Below are 14,980 nucleotides of genomic sequence, written 5' to 3' on the forward strand. Positions count from 1 at the left end.
CACCCACATCATATAACTTGTCAGGAAATGAGCTTGTGTGCAGGAAGACAAATATCCATGTGGACTGTGCGACAACTTTGAGGCTTTCGTTGACGTGGCTGCACAGAGAAGCTCGCCGACAGCGCCCAACGACAGCGATGCACACAGCAGAGGCACCACTTCGCCTATTCAGACTTACCTGGTACCGCGCACAACGTCACGTTGGTCGTATCCGTGAGTGGAGGCTCGGAGGAAAGCGAACGTTGTATTTGTCGTCGTCATACGGTCCCGGCACTGAGCGGGATGCTATGGAGTGCCATTTGGTACGCAACACAATCATCTCTGGTTGTTGTAGTCTGAAATTTAGACAAAAGCCATTACATTACGATGCGTGTCCAACCTTCGAGATCCCCGTCATGTAATCTTTCAAGAAGATAACGAAGGACCGATTGTGCTCGTGCTGCCCTGACCTACCTCGACACAGAGCGTGCCCGATTGTGCCCTCGGCCAGCACGCTCACGAGATATCTGAGGGACTGCAAATATCTGACGATGAGTTGCTGACAGACTGGCACATCTCCAACCACCTCCCACTACAGTGACTTAGAGTTGAATCAGCGTGAAATGACGTGTCCGCATCTGTCATTCAAGCTCAGTTCCACTCGATGCACAGGCCACATTAAGGCCGCTGTCCCTTCATGAGGCCGGCCGTGGTGGCTGAGCGGTTCTAGGCGCTGCAGTCCGGAACCGCACGACCACTGCGGTCGCAGGTTCGAATCCTGCCTCGGGCATGGATGTGTGTGCTGTCCTTAGGTTACTTAGGTTTAAGTAGTTCTAAGTTCTAGGGGACTGATGACCTCAGATGTTAAGTCCCATAGTGCTCAGAGCCATTTGAACCTTCATGAGGAAGTTTCGGATTTAGGGCGTGTATGCAAACTAGCGTTACTCCGATGCGGGAATATAAGGACAGACATGTGGGCAAAGGATCAGTGTGGCATTCGTATCTTTCTGACGTGCGTGCGGTGAAGACGGAAACGTGAACTATGGCAACGTTATTACCAAATGCGTCCACACACGACCAAGGTGCTGTTGTTCTTCTCTGGGCTTCCGAAGAACAAACGCCAATAGACATCCATCGGAGAGTGAAGAACGTTTACAAGGCAGCACTGTCTGTCGAGAACCACCATTATGGAACGGCGCTTCTCGTTACGTGCTGGCCGCGATTCGACACAGGACGCCTGTCGATCTGGGAGGCCAGCCTCAACTGACAGATTCAAGTGAGAGACACTGAAGTACGTGCCCTATAGTCGTCATCTATCCCCACGCGATTATGACGCCTTTAGTTCCTTAAAAGAGGTCTTCAAGGGTTGACGATTCTTGTCGGATGAGGATGTGCAGCAGGCAGTTACGGACTTCTTCACTCAGATTTTTCGGCAGTGGATAGATTACAGGTAAGTTAAAATACTGGTCACAGACTCATCGTATCTGAATTCAGTGATCAAGGAAGCTGTGGAAATACAGTTAGCAAACAACCTGCTCAACCGAGATGAGGGTTTCCAGCTGTACAAATCATGGACACCCGTCATTTTACGAATGCGCTCTCAAAGGAAATAGTGTTCTAGGTTTCACTGCCTGGCATTATAACATATGCCATCCATAATAATCAACGAAATACATCTTAAGGACAGTGGATACGCTGACTCTGTGCTTGCTTCTTCTTACTCTTAGATTCGTGAAGTTTTATCTATCACATACAGTATTATCTTTGATGCATGCGAGTTTACTCTACAGGGTAAAGTGCATCAAAATCTTGCATGCGACCCATCTTGAGTATCGATGATAGGCTATCAGCCGAAATATCGGTAATCGATTTAATAATATCCCGGACGCACTCCCGAAAAAATGATGGGCTAAGTGAAACTTCGTTAGTCTTTCCCATCCTTCCTACTCGTAGTTCTGCAGATTTGATAGTCAGCAATTTACTTCTCTTACGAAGCTCAAATTCTACATCGACACTGTTTCCTGATACTGACTCGTGGGTTCGGAGACTGCAGATCCTACATCAACGCTGCTGCTGCTCCCTCACATTCGTTCGTGGCTTCGATGATAGCAGGTGGATGTGGGAGACAGAAGTATTGAATTAAATACAAAACGTAGTGTATTCGTAAACGTGTCACTTTTGGGAAGTTTAATGTGCTGAGATATCTGACTCGGAAACAGCCGCCTGATTTTCCTGTGTAACAGTCAATGAAAGTGATGTTATTCAATGTTTGTTGTGATTGTCAGCATTTATCTAGCGACTACACAGCTTCTTAATAGGCACCGTGTGCTTGCTAATTTATACTTAGCTGCATAATGTGCACAACTGACAGTCGTTCACGGCTGTTTTACCACTAACAAATTACACTGCTACGCGGACCTGGTTCAGAAAAAAACCTACTCTTTTTAAGGGGTTGCATCCCTATCACTCCCCCAGTACCCCAAAGTAGAGACGTTCTCCCAAGAACGAACAAGCAAAATTCTAATGACGATAAGCCCGGAATTATCGTCTTGATGCTACAAAACCGAACATTTCAAATCTATAGAGTACCTCTTTTTTGTATTGCAGATGAGTATTATATCCTTTGCGCGTAAAGTCGTAACGGGGTTGGCCTTGTTACGAAGAAGCAGTAGTAATTGTCAGAGAGATGCTATCGTTTTAATAAGTAAACTAAAATAAAATTGTATGGCATTAACGGCTGAGAGATCTCGAAGGACGGGTTCAGCCGTCTAGTTGGAAAGGTTTTTCCTATGCTTGCCGTGTGCAGGCACCTTTCCTTCGCAGAGCTGTGTGGATGATGGTGTCTATTGTGTGTAGGTGACTGTAATATATAATTTGTGTGTGTGTGTACTGTAGTGCAGCTTAATGTTCGTATTGGAGATGAAGAGAGAAGGGAGAGAGTGAAACCCGTTGCCGGCACATAGCCTTCTCCTCTCGAAGATCACCAAGGGGGCCGCCGAGTTTAACGCCCCCATAAGCGGGACGGATCATCATCAACAGTGTCTCATTCACACAGCAGAAAGGTTTGGAACTGAATCCAGGACACTGACACAAAGGCTGGTGATCAGGGACTTTACGCCACAACTCCTCTTGTTCCCTCTGCAGTAAAGACAAAGGAAAAAATGTCAACAGCATGGGGCGTACCCGGACAGTCACTCATCCAAATACTGGCAACGCCCGGCCGCGCTCAAATTCGATGATCTGACGGGCATCGTTTTAACCATCTCAGCATGGCCGTTGACTCGTTTTAATGAGATTAAAGTTTTAGTTCATATTGCTGGCATGTTCTGTAGCGAGGAAGAGTTAGCGTTTCGCTCTTATCTTGAAACTGCAATAATAAAAGTCTCTTGACATTCCGGAAGATTGCAGCAAGACTTTCGCAGAGGAAACCTGTGTTTTGTTCAGTATAATTACACAGAACAACAATGAAAGAACTTTTTAATGGAAGTGACTTATTTTTGCGCTTTCTAGTGTGCTGACAAACAAACAAGCTATTTCATCAACCACAATTAGACAACTGTCAATCAAGGTTTTAAAAAATGCATTTTAGCGATTTTAATGATATAGTAATAGTATTAAGTTGAAATTTCAGTAGCTGTTGTGGAACTGATTGGCATATACATCGCCTTTCGCAACGTGCCCATGCAGCCATCTCAACAATAGAAATGTTGTATTACAGTTTACAGTTTGTTTTGACTATTCAATGTACTCTCGTACGATGTTGCATAGGCTTAACAAGGGACTGATTCCGACATAAAACAAGTTTTACAACCACAGTATACTGAAACGACTAAACAAGACGAAAATGTAACACAGGATATATGGAGTTAGTATGTTACAAAAATCCTACGGGTAGCATAATAATAAATGATAAATATCTGTTCGTCCACATTTGTGATATTACCAATTCTATTCATATTAATGTTTACATATCTAAATTAACAATAAAATGTTCTTTTGTATGTCCTGCAGATAGAGAACTGCTATTTGTGTAGGTCTTAAGTGCATCCAAACAGAATAGTAGAACAGTTTACAAGCAATAGATTTGGACGTTAGAACAATGTAAACAGTTACACCAGTATTCAGCCACAAACATATAAGAGTGACATATATTTAGAGGCTGAGCAATCCGTATTCTGCTAAGAAGCTCATGAGAATACAGTCAGTTCATTGAACTTCGATCTTCCCCTTGCATTAGATTAGCTGCCCTGGCAGCTATAGCTTGATTTTGCCACTGTTGAATTAGTAGAGCAGTTCATACATTGCTACATCGTTGGATACTAACAAGGTTTGAAGGCTGCTTGGGAACTGATGAGCAAGAGCCCGAAGATTACCAACAAGTCTGTTTGTGTGATACATGTACCGAGGACGTTGTAGGAACATATGGTTTCAATCTTCTTCTCCGGAAACACATAGATGGGTGGCGTGTAAGTTGAGCTGACAGAGGTGTTTGTTGAACTTCCAGTGATTAAATTTCATCCGTGCTGTAACTGTCTTGAAACTCCCTGATGTTTGTGCCTAAATGTACAACGCTAGTTCTGGAATCATGGGATGAATTAGTGCGTGGTGATTGCCTTTGATTTTAGATGTCTACGACGATCTCTCTTGCCAACCCAGGGCAACCACTTGCTCGGCGTGGCCATCTTGTCTTCTTGTCTGCAAGAGGGAGTTTATCATACTTAATAGCTCCATGCAGAGATGCCGGCTTCGCTAGGGCATCTACTTGTTCATTTTCAGGTAAGCCAGAATAGCGTTTCATCCATATCATCACGATGTCAGTTCCTCTGCGCCCAAAACACTACGTCGACAGTTGCTGCAACTGTGGGGTTGGTACAACTATTACAATGGTTTGTAAAAGTTGTAGGGTTTACACACTTTCGCAGATGATGACTATTGTGTCTGCTGTGGTCGTCTGTGCGAATAGTAGGGCTTACTAAACGGCAAATAGTTCGACTGTCGTAATAGTGGAGTGTGGCTCCAGCTTGTATAGGGCGTATTGTTTCCTTCGAGGTACCCAGTAAGCACTACCAGAGCCTACGGTACACTTGGACCCATCTATATACACCACGCACGCATCGTGGTAGTGAGACTGGAATTCCAGTGGCGTTGCGTTAGCTGGGTCCTGGTTCTGAACCGTAACTGGTCCTGCATCAGTTTGCAGAGTCGACGTTTCCCCTGCTTGTTTCTTGGGTCTCGGTGTAGTTCCGTGTTGCAAAATGATTGCTCAGAAAGCTTACAATGTTACGCACGGGTGGTTTTAGAATCTGGAGTTTCTCCAGATTTTTCGGAAAGACTGACAAGACGACGTTGTCGTATGCTTTAGTCAAATTCATGAATGAAACTATGATGTAATTCATCCGAGAGAAATTTAGCTGCGTATCACTAACTAGCTGTAAAAGGATCTCAGATGTCCCTTTTCCTTTTCGAAACCAAAGTTGCATTTCCGGTATTATTTTCTCGTTTCACACCGCCATTCCGCTTAAAAATCCTTTTCATTATCTTCGCCGAACACAGTGATGAGGCGACCTGAGTTTATCATATCTTTTTCCCGATCAGTGGATGGGGACGACGCGACATATTTTCAGTGAGTCGATTTTGGTCTTTTGTGTCCACGTGCTATTGAAAATATTGAGCAGCAGCAGTTTCCCTTTTTATGGAGTGTGTCGTAGCGCTGGGCAATCACTATAATCCGGACCAGGAAAATCACCCTTCCCTTGGGAGAGCATAGTCAGGAGTTCATCCAGCGAATAGGGTTGTGTAACGACGCTGTTGTCCTCTTCATATTCCGTCTCGTCTTCCTTGTCCATTCGTCAGATGGGGTTACCATACACAAGAATGGCTTTAAATGTTCATCGGCGGTCGCTTGATTGATAAGCGATACCAAGACACCATTGTCTCTTTCGGGATCGTTAGTTATTCTTCCAATAGTGCTTGCTCCGGTAGGTTTTGTATATATTCCACCTTCGGCTGATCGCATCTTTGACAGTCTGTCTAGGATGTGCGTTTATTATGATTTGGATTGGCAAGTGATTCGAACCTAAAGTATCCGATATCACTTTGTAATCTTACCCTCCCACACATCACTATTAAATTTTTCTTAGTGTCTTCATTAGTTTCAAAAGCTTCGAGAGGCGTAATATATACAAAAGAAAAACTTTTTACTTATCTTCATTTTCTCTTGTTATTGGCTGCAGTTATTGCGTCTAGGGGAACATACTTGTGGCTGGAAATTTGATTTATAACGTTACGGGTTCCTGATGTCACATTTTTCAACACCATACCGTCTTTACGATCTCCAGTTCTATCACTCCACAAATTACAATATTAGTGATTCAAACAAAAACACGTCTGATTCCATCAGAGGCATGCCTACAACTACTTTCTAAGATACTCACAGTTTTCCAAAGATTTTACAAAGAAAAAGAGTTTATACAATTTTTTTTGACAAAAGAAGAATCATTACCAAGTTATATCATTATTTTGTAAATGAATCCAAAAACAAATTTAATAATTAGCTTCAGATTGTGCAATTATTAATATGAATTTTAAATATACCAGAACTTTTGTAATTTCAAATATTTCTAAAAGAAGAATAATTTTAACTTTTCATACAAAGTTAACAAATCAATTTTTTATACATTTTAGTCTGAAATATAATACATAGTATACAAAATCATATGAAATTCCCTTAATTAAACAACTGAGATAATGTTCACCTATACAAGAATCGATAGTATAAATGGGTATAAATGGTATCGGTTATTTCTATAAAAAAGGTAATGTTAGACGAGGGTGTCCCAGTACAACTTCCCATGTTGTACCGGTAGACAGTGCAGAAGATGCTATGCTCAAGTCCACTGACGTCGGAACTTCATTGGGTCGGATCAGTCGTGTAAGTGAGCCATCATTTAGTATATAAAAGTCTTCAGAATCCAATACATCCACTAGCATTTTCTCCAATGCGTTGGTACTTCTGCAACAGCGCAGTGTATGACGGCCGTAACAGTCACCTAATAGCAGAAGTGGTTTCCTGGTGGAAGCAATGATTGTTGTTAACTATTGTTTGGAAAGTCTGTCGTATGCTTTGTACACAGAGACCAAACTCTAAAGGGGTTCCTTGATCCGCAGGTAGATATCCACCGTTTTGCAATGTACCGTGCAGAGTGCGAGTACTGACAACGGAAAAATGGATATCTCGTTTTATCAACAACGCTGCATCGCCATAGCCATCACCTCTGTCTTCTCTAATGGCACGGTAGCCCTGGGGTGCGAATGGTACGTTCGGTTTTTAACCATCTTTCAGTGACGGCACATAGGTCTACGATAGTTTCGATCAGAAAATATTGAAGGCTGTCTTTGTTTGCTTTAGCGATCTTGCGTTCCGTTGGATGATTTTAGAGGCCAGTTTCGGGTGTAATGAGTGGGATCAGAACGTCTTTGCTTCACATTCAGACCAAATATGTTTGTAGTACTGGAGTGGGCGCTGCTGGTACGCTATATCGTTCATTACAACCATAATACACTGGAAATGTTGTTACGAGGTAGTTCTCAACATCAGTGTGTTGGGTTTTGTAAGTTATCGATGTGAATGTTGAGAAGAGAGCAAGTTATGTTACTATTTAACAATCTTTGGTCTTGGTGTGACACAGTCTTTGCCTCTCCGCAATCCGATACATTCTCAGTTGAAGTACGGTAGGTGGTGGACGTATTCACTGGTGGTGTGTTGAGTTGAGATTTTATCTTTTAAATAAAGAAAGAGCTATTACAAAGGACAGCAAGGATGGATGTGATGTATATTTTGGAAGGCGAGAAGAAGTCTGAGGGAAGACTGCAGCACTGCACAGCTAGTTTGTCGGAATGATTATTGTCAACTAATTAACTTCCTCAGAGCTGAGAGAAAGACCACCCCACTTCCCTAGTCACGCGATAAGATATCAACTAATTAAGCTGTTTGTCTTTTATAGAAATTCTCTGTTAACACAGTATCCTTTTCAAATCATTGTTCACTTTTTAAGAGTAATATTGTTCAGACCAATGCTACGTGTGAATATCACGCGAAATTTTACTCTGTCTTCTTGAATACATACTTCGTTCTAAAATCGTGTCAGAGGAATAGTTAATCTCCTCATTCTCCTGTTTAAAGAAGGTTTAGCATTACGCATTACCACATTGACCCATGCGGTATGCATCAGTTAGAATATAGTTCGGAAATTTTGTTTAAAAATAGAGATCTATCTCAGCCGCTGCCTGCTTGCCGGTCTGGGTGGGCGAGCGGTTCTAGGCGCTACAGTCTGGAACCGCGCGACCGCTACGGTCGCACGTTCGAATCCTGCCTCGGGCATGGGTGTGTGTGATGTCCTTAGGTTAGGTAGGTTTAAGTAGTTCTAAGTTCTAGGGAACTGATGACCTCGGCAGTTAAGTCCCATAGTGCTCAGAGTAGCTGCCTGCTTGCTGTTTGCTCTTCTGCTTTCGAGAAATCTGCAACAACGTTGTCAAGACGCGAGGCGAGTGGAAATTTTGTTTACGGCCAGATAATTGTTTTACTTCAGTTGCGCATTTAATATAAAGACAAGTTGTACTCAGTCCAGCCGCAGTTCAGTTCAAATTAGATTCTGCTTAGTCAAAGGTTAGCTTATGATCTAAAGTTGGATAACAGTTTGTGGATACATAGTTTTTGTAATACGTAGATTTTTTTTTGAGTGGGAGGTATTTTTGAGCTAAACTTCATACAGAAACATGTAAGGGGGAGCTTACATTTGTTGTGATGTCAGTGAGGAGCAGTGTGAAAGCTTCCCTCAAGAGATCAGAGCCGCTGTAATACGAAGATGGTGGCACACTACAGTTGGACTCATCACCTAGACGTACAACAGGCAGCCCATCGGAGAAATAGCTATATTAGATGTTTTAAAAAGAAGAAAGGAAGTAACTGTGAGCCAAAGCATTAATAATTCCAGAGTGACAAAGAGATGTTTAATTTTAATCCGTAATGCAATAAAACCTTTGATCATTTTGAAAAATGAAATAACTTTTCATTCCAGTTTGCTGATTTCCTAATTTTTTTCATCAGTCTTCTGACTGGTCTGATATGGTCCTTCATGAATTGCTCTCCTGTGCCAACCTCTTCATCTCAGAGTAGCACCAGCACCCAACGTACTCAATTATTTGTTGCATATATTCCAATCTGTCTTCCTCTAGTTTTCACCCTCTACAGCTCCCTCTAGTATCACAGAAGTTATTTCATAGTGCCTTAGCACCTATCCTATCATCCTGTCCTTTCTTCTTGCCAGTTTTATTCATAATGTGTTCTTTTCCTAGACGATTCTGTGGAGAACCTCCTCATTTCTTATCTTATCAGTTTCCCTAATCTTCAAAATCTTTCTAGAGCATCACACCTCAAACGCTTCGATTCTCTTCTTTGTTGGTTTATTCACACACCATAATTCGCTTGCATGCAAGGATTCTTTCAGTTTCGCTTCTGATACGACGGCTGTTGGAAAGCAAGGCCCGATCGGGCGCGGAACGGAAACCACAGCTAAAATCCAATGAAGCGCTGCCCTTGCTTGTTGGCCAGTGTCTCTGATGTATCTGTCGATCGCGTCACGTCGCTCTTCTCAGTTCCGAGCGCACAGTGAGCACGTAAAGATGTCTATAAAACATTGTCTCCCGCCAAGTGTGACGGCCTGGTGAGAGGTTTCGCCTGATGTTATGCAGCCCACATAACATAACTGCCATGCGATTCCTTCTTCGTGACAATTCTCGGCCGCACTCTGCAGGGGCATTGAGGAAGATCCTGCAGCGTTTTCGATGCGAATGGGCTATGAAGACAACAATTTTGGCACAGACAACGAGCTATAGACCAGAATAGAGAATCAGGGAAAAGCACTGGTGGCTGCCTTCTATGACAAGTGAATCTGAAAGTTGGTACAACGCTACGACAGATGTCTAAGTCGAAGCGGCGACTATGTAGACCAGTAACTGGAAGATGTAAATAACTGTTGAAAATAAAATAGTTTTAATTTTCACAGTGGTTTCCACTTCACGACCGATCAGACCTTAGCTTCCGAACAGCCCTCGTAGATGAGGAAACGTTTCACAGAGATACTTTTAACATTTTCTACCTAGGTTCTTAGAAATTTCTTCCTCAAATTAAGGCTGATGTTTGATACCAGTAGACTTCTTTTAGCCAGGAGTCCCTGTTTGCCAGTACTAACCTGCTTTTTACGTCTTCCCTGCTTCGACAGTCATGTAGTATTATTTTGCTTCCACAGTATAAGAATTCCTTTACTTCATCTATACGGTGGTTAAAAGTTTTGATGGTAAGTTTATTGCTAATCATATTTAGGGTATTCCGCTTTGCTCTATTAGGCTTTTCAATCGATATTCTACACTGATTAGGATGTTCATTCATTTCAATGGTCCTGTATTTTTTTCTGCACTTTCACTGACAAGGGAGAAGAGGAAGACCTCAGAAACAGTCATCTGATTTGCCTCATATTTAGCAGGTCGCTTGTGTACAACTTAAGATGAATGACTACGATATTTTGGCTCAACACCCGCCTTCTGCCCACTCGCCCCCCACCACTTTTTTTTTTTTTTTTTTTTTTTTTTTATTGGGAAAACTATCCCTAAAGTTCAAGATATGCAATTGACTCAGAATCGACGGTACCGACAGGTAACTGGAAACTCATCGGAAACGCTGCAGGAGCGTCTTCATTGCCCCTGCAGTGTGCAGCCGAGAATTGGCATGAAGAAGGAACTGCTCGACAGTTGTGTTATGTGGACTGCATGACACAGGCGAAATTTCTAACCAGGCCCTCATACTTGGTGGGAGACGCTATTCCCTATGCATCTTTACGTGCTCACTGTTCACTCAAAACTGAAAAGAGCGACGCGACACGATCGACGGGCATACTAGAGACACTGCCCAACTCATCTGTGCTGAGCTTTACCGGATTTTCCCAGTGGTTTCCATTTCGTGACCGATTGGAACTTACTTTCTGGACAACCCTCGTATTATCCATGTCTTCCTATAATTCACACATATTTCTCTGAAAGTTATGAACACTTTGCACTCCTTCACATTGTAGAAAGCTTTTTTACAGTTCGACAAATCTTATGATATCTTGATTTTGGTTAAGTGTTGCAGCCATTATCAAACACGACTTCAAAACTGCCTCTCTGGTACCTTTACCTTTTCTAAAGACAAAACGATAGTCATCTGATAGACCCTCAATTTTCTTCTCATTCTTCTATATACTATTGCATGATCTGTTACGCTGATTGTACGATAGTTTTAGCACTTATCTGCCCTTATTCTCTTTGGGATTGAATGTTCATAGATTCTTCTACGGATCACCTTAGCTATTTCGTTATCACTTCTCCCAATAACTTTAAAAATTCTGAAGGAATATTATATATGCCTCCAGTATTATTTGATCGCAAGTCTTCAAAATCTCAGTTAAATGTCTTCCAAATCGACTCCCATTTAATCTTTTACCACGTCGTCTGGGAGCAACACCCCGTCGTAGAGGCGCCAATGTACTCTCTCACCTATATTTCCTCTGCGTTTAACAGTGGGATACCTCCTGCACTCTTTAATGCTGAGATTGACGCGAGTATTCTGGGCCCCTTCAACAGTTATCAGATCTATCCCGTTGTATTACCCAATAGCTCCACACACTCACGTTTACAAGAGTTGGTGCGGCATGGGTCTCGAGAATCGCTGCGTCTTGTTACCTTTCGCCAAGTCGCCTACCGATACGTTTGCGTCGGTCTGCCAGTAGCCTCCATCCTGACGTCAGCTGCTATCACGGCCTATCCGTCAGAGGAGGCATCAAATAATCCTGAGATTTTCTGGAAGGATCTTGCCACATTGTTGTCCTAAGTCCATCTCGTCAGGACTTGCTCTGGTCGCTACACTGCAGCTAGCTGTCTGCGCGATCCATCAGTATGATCATCCCATGCCCTTCACGCCAATGAGTCGACCTTACCCAAAACCGGAAGATGATTATAAGCAGTGCGTGTACATCATGTGGGCATATTGTGTTGCGATAAAAAAAAAAAAAAAAAAAAAAAATTGTTCGAATGGCTCTGAGCACTATGGGACTTGACATCTGTGGTCGTCAGTCCCCTAGAACTTAGAACTACTTAAACCTAACTAACCTAAGGACATCACACACATCCATGCCCGAGGCAGGATTCGAACCTGCGACCGTAGAGGTCACGCGGTTCCAGACTGATGGGCCTAGAACCGCACGGCCACACCGGCCGGCTCTCCACCTCAGAATTACCAGAACGTTAGAGATATCCAATAGCCGTCACGTACTGAGACAGTTCTGCATTTGAAGGAAAGGCTGTTTCGTGTAGGCTATTGAAAATAAATCCGCATAACGAAGAAATTTTACGAAAGGCGTCATTCCACGGGGCTCTATTTAATAGTTTACAGGGTGAGTCGAAAAGATGCCACAATTTCAGTTGGCTAGGTTTCCTGAACTGTATGTTGTATTTTAGTTTCGTAAATTACATTTGATCGTACAGACATGGAAGTTACAGATGTTTAGTATCCCCTTCTGCGGCTATGCGGATAACATCTAGACAGTAGCTGAATCATCCTCCACTGAATGATGCATGTCTAGCGTCATTGAGTCCACCGAAGCTCTGATACGCAGGTCATTCAAGTCTGTGGAAAGAGGTGGTACGTAAACCGCATATTTCGCGAATCCTCACAAGAAAAAACCCCAGTGTGAGATATCGGGAGATCTTGGTGGCCAGAAATGAAGTGCTAAGTCCTCTTTCCCCATGCGACCTACCAATCGTTGAGGTAGAGATTCAGTTAGGAAACGTCGAACAATCAAATTTTAATAGAATGGAGCTCCGTCCTCCTGGAAAATGTTAACTCCTGAATCTTCATTAATTTGAGGAACAAGCCGGTTTTGCACCATTATGAGGTACGCCACTCCAATAACCGTACCGTTGTCAAAAAAAGAAAGGCCATAAACCTTTATCAACGATAGAGCGCAAATCACGCTAACTTTGGGCCTGTCCCGCCTATATTCCAATGCTACATGGGAATTTTATAGCCCCTAAATCCAAATGTTGTGCCTGCTGACTTTCCCCATCAGGTGAGACGTAGATCATCACTAAAAATTACACGAGACAGAAACAATTCATTTTCTTCCATGTTTCGGAGCATACGGTCATAAAATTCTATACATTTAACCTTTCTGTTGGCGCGAAGAGCATGTGCCAGTTGTAGATGGCAAGGTTTGTACACTAACTAGAACCCCAGTACACACCATACAGTTGTTTGCGGTAGTCCAAGTTCCCTACTCGCTCTACGGGTTGATTTCATTGGGCTATGTTCAAAGCTCAGTCGAATGCGTTCCACGTACTCCTCCGACACACGCGCTCGGCCCGGGCTTTTACCTTTACACAGAGCGTCAGCCAGTTTCGTCAAACTGTTTATTCCCAACGATCAATGCTCTTCCTCGTTGTTAGTTCAACGTTAAACTAACAGCGAAATGCACGTTGTACCACAGTCGCGGACTCGCTTTTACTGATGTTACGAATGCCAAAAGTCTTGTGTTGCGCAGTAGCCATCTCGCTTACAGCCGACTCTGTATACGCTACAGGCAGTGCGGTGCTGGGGAGCTCTAGCGGTAATATTAGAAACTTTACAACACGCTCTTTCATATGTAATTGAGCGAACTCAGGTACAATGTACAGTGTAGGAAATATACTTATCTGAAATCGCGTCCATCTTTTTGAATCACCCTGCATTTTATTCAGCACTACTTCTTTCAGCATGACCCATATTCAAGTGCGTGTATAACAGATGTGGATACATCGTTCTCGGTCGCCGTACAGAAATTGCGCGCCACACGTATGACGAGTTGAGGACGATGTATCCTTATAGATGCACTTGAAAATGGACCAGACAGAAAACTGGTACCGCTGAACAAAGTACAGTTTAAAAATGTAACCCAATACCATGACGTGTTTTTTTCAAATTTATCGGTGCTGTGGTACCCATGCAGAAGAAAATAAAGTTTTGATCAACATGTTCCACAGATATGGAAATACTGGATTGTCACTTTCGTAGCGTTCGGTCAAAGTTTTCACGGTGTAACCACCCTCTAACATATACAGTCGCGACACTCACATTCCTTTGAAAATTGTTACGTCTGAGGTACCCGTGGTCTAGGGACGCCGGCACGGTAGCTCAGCGTGTTCGGTCAGAGGGTTAGCTGCCCTCTGTAATAAAAAAAAACTGAGTGAATGGATCAATAACGAAATTCAAAGGGCGTCTGGGGACGTCCGCCACGAACGATTACAACGAACTATAACGAACAAAATGAGACTAAAAAAAAAAAAAAAGGGTAGCGCCTTGATTCATCATCAAAACGTCTTCGGTCCTGGGTAGGATCCCCGCCACTGCCTAAATTTTGATAAATAATCAGCATTGGCGGCCGAAGACTTCCGGCATAAGAAGTCAGCCTCATTCTGCCAACGGCCTTGTCAAAGAGGGCGGAGGAGCGGATAGAGGTTCAGGGCACTCTCTTGTCCTAGGGGTGGGAAATTGCCCCTAAAGGCGGAAGAATCAGCAATGATCATCGACATGAGGATACAGAAGGCAATGGAAATCACTGCATTAAAGACACGTAACGTGTATCCACAGGACATGTGGCCTGTAATTGAAGAAGTGTCATGATGATGTCTCCATTGGCAAAAGATTCCGGAATAGTCCTCCATTCGGATCTCCGGGAGGGGACTGCCAAGGGGGAGGTTACCATGAGAGAAACATTGAATAATCAACGAAAGGATAACGTTCTACGAGTCGGGGCGTGGAATGTCAGAAGCTTGAACGTGGTAGGGAAACTAGAAAATCTGAAAAGGGAAATGCAAAGGCTCAATCTAGATATAGAAGGGGTCAGTGAAGTGGAAGGAAGAGAAGGTTTTCTGG

Source organism: Schistocerca americana, chromosome 2 (genome assembly GCF_021461395.2).
Source record: "Schistocerca americana isolate TAMUIC-IGC-003095 chromosome 2, iqSchAmer2.1, whole genome shotgun sequence".
NCBI classification, from domain to species: Eukaryota; Metazoa; Arthropoda; class Insecta; order Orthoptera; family Acrididae; genus Schistocerca; species Schistocerca americana.